Raw genomic sequence first — 2543 nt, forward strand, 5'->3', positions numbered from 1 at the left:
ATTTGAATTTGTTTTTTTGTTTTACCTTATTTATGTTTTTAACTCCTGATTACCCACGCTGTAAAGCCGGCTGCACATGGCTGTGACGGGCTCCGCCATGGAATTCCAGGGCGGAGCCTGTCACGGCGGCCCCAAGAGACCCCAATACTTACCTCCAGTTTCGGAGTCCCGCATGACGCCTCAGCGCGCATGGGCAATCGAGCGCGTGACGCACCGCAGCGGCATGTGACGCGGTAGGCGTAGAGGCGGTTTCACACTATCTTCCGCTGTGCTACAGCGGAAGATAGCGTGAATGGACGGCTTCCACAGACTGCAATGGAAGCCGTCCGCGCGTACACCCGCGGCAAATAGAGCATGCCGTGGGTGAGGACGGGTGATTTTACGGTGCGGAATTCCGCTGTGAAATTCCGCACCGTAAGCATTGAGCTACTAGGTTGAATAGATCCGTCTGTGGGAAGGAGCCTTAAGGCCTCATGTCCACTAGCAAAATGGAATTGCGGTTTCCGCAGCGGATTTGCCCCTAGGGAATCATTGGCCATCCGTGGTCCATTAAACTGATTTTTGCACCCGCGGATGGAATTTTAATAGAATTGCGTTTTTCACGCGTGGGAGAAAAAAACCCAGCATGCTCCATTTTACCGCGGATCGGCCACATTGCTATCACATTGATAGCAATGTGTGCAGATATCTGCATGCAAAAATTATACAATAGAAAGCTGATTCTACGCGGATTGTATTTTTCCAGTGGACATGAGGCCTAAGGCCGCCTGCAGACGGCCGTGTCGCATCCAGCTGCTCGCAACGGGACCCGACCTGAGCGCCTGCAGAGAGCAGTGCGGAACTCGCCCGCTCCCGCAGCTCTGACTCATGTGCCAGCAGAATTAGAGCATGGCGCGGTTTGTTTTCTGCGCGTGATTTCGCGTAGACAAACCACGGCCTTCTGCATAGGATTGCGTATTGAAATTCAATCCTATGCAGGCGTGTACAGCCGGAAATGTACGGTGCTTCGTCTGGCATAGACTGAAGTGGCAGCGGTGCGCACTCGTCATCAGCTGATTGGCAGGGATTCTGAGAGGCAGATCAACACTTCACTGCGCATAGATCATCAGTACTGGAGTCCCAGGGAACCCTTTTAACCCCTTGCCACCGCAGCACGTGAATGTATGTATATGTTAGGAAGCAGCTTTCTGGAATGGACTTGCATCTACATCCTACAGATCTGAGCCCATCTACTGCTGAAGACTGTTGCTAATGACAGTTGGCCTCCCGCAGTCACAGCGGGGATGGGTGAGACAACCGATTCCCGCTGTTAATGCTTTGCATGCAACGATTGCTCTTATTTCATTAGGTTTTTGCATGTAATCAGATATACTTCAGTCTAAGCCGACCTGAGTATAAGCCAAGGTACCAACTTTTACCCCAAAAACCTGGGGTCAATTATTGACTTGAGTATAAGCCAAGGGGTAATATTAGGTACCTCGGCTAACACTTGGATCGGCTATACTCAAGTATGCATTGTGGCTGCTGCTACAGGCCAAGTGGGCAGTATCCCCCTAGGTAAACTAATTAAGGGGTGTATTGTTAAAATTTTGTGGCTGCTCAACAGCTCTACAACTGTGCTATGGGGCTTTAAAGGCCTTCAAGCAAAATGTCTGTTACGTCTGCTGCTGGTATATGTTGCTCAAAGCTTCAGTTTACTAGCAGCACAGCCCTGAGAGGGTTAATTGATTGAGCTGCCTGGGTGTGGTACTTCCTGCAAGCCAATCTCCTGGCTCTGTGCATACATATAAAGCCAGCTCTTGGCAGTCTGTGTCTGGGTTTCAGTCTGAGCAGTTATGAATCCTTGTCTTGAGGTATCTGCCTTTTTCCCACGCAGAACTTGTAAGTGGTTATGTGTCTCTCAGCTTCCCGAAGACGGTTTGGACACCTGTAGTCCTTGTCTCCGTTATATGCATTCCCTTTACAGCTGTGGCCTCTGTACGTCTTGTCTGCTCTGTGTGTCAGTTAATGTAACTTGACACAGTCTCCTATCTCACCTTGTGTAGCTGACTGTCTATTCCCCTATATTATTGAGATGGCACTATATTTGATAGTTGGCGGTGTGCCCCATGCTATGTCCTGCTCCACTTGCAGTTGGCAGTGTGCCCCCTGCTCTGTCCTGTCCCAGATGCAAGCTTTCTGTGTGATCTGTGTCTTGCAGTTTCATGCCCGTTTGTACGTTTACGTTCTGTCAGTTTAGTGTTACCTCATCTCCTGTGTGAATGTTGTCCGGGTCTCCTGGACTCATGGTTAGTGTAGGGAATAGCGGTATAACCAGGAGCTTAGAAGTTCGCCCGCTAGCTTCACGTTTTGTCTAAAATGTCAAGTAATACCTGTTCTTTATAATCAGCCTATCTGTTAGTGGTGGTTGCATTTTTGGCTTCTGTATGCAGTGTTTTCTATCTCTGTGTATTCTGTTCCGTCTCTGTTATATGCCATGCGTGTGTCCTGTTCTGTGGCTCCTAGGATCAGCTATGGCCCAGATCCGAAGACCGCTGGGCCGC

This window comes from Eleutherodactylus coqui, unplaced genomic scaffold (genome assembly GCF_035609145.1).
Source record: "Eleutherodactylus coqui strain aEleCoq1 unplaced genomic scaffold, aEleCoq1.hap1 HAP1_SCAFFOLD_152, whole genome shotgun sequence".
NCBI classification, from domain to species: domain Eukaryota; kingdom Metazoa; phylum Chordata; class Amphibia; order Anura; family Eleutherodactylidae; genus Eleutherodactylus; species Eleutherodactylus coqui.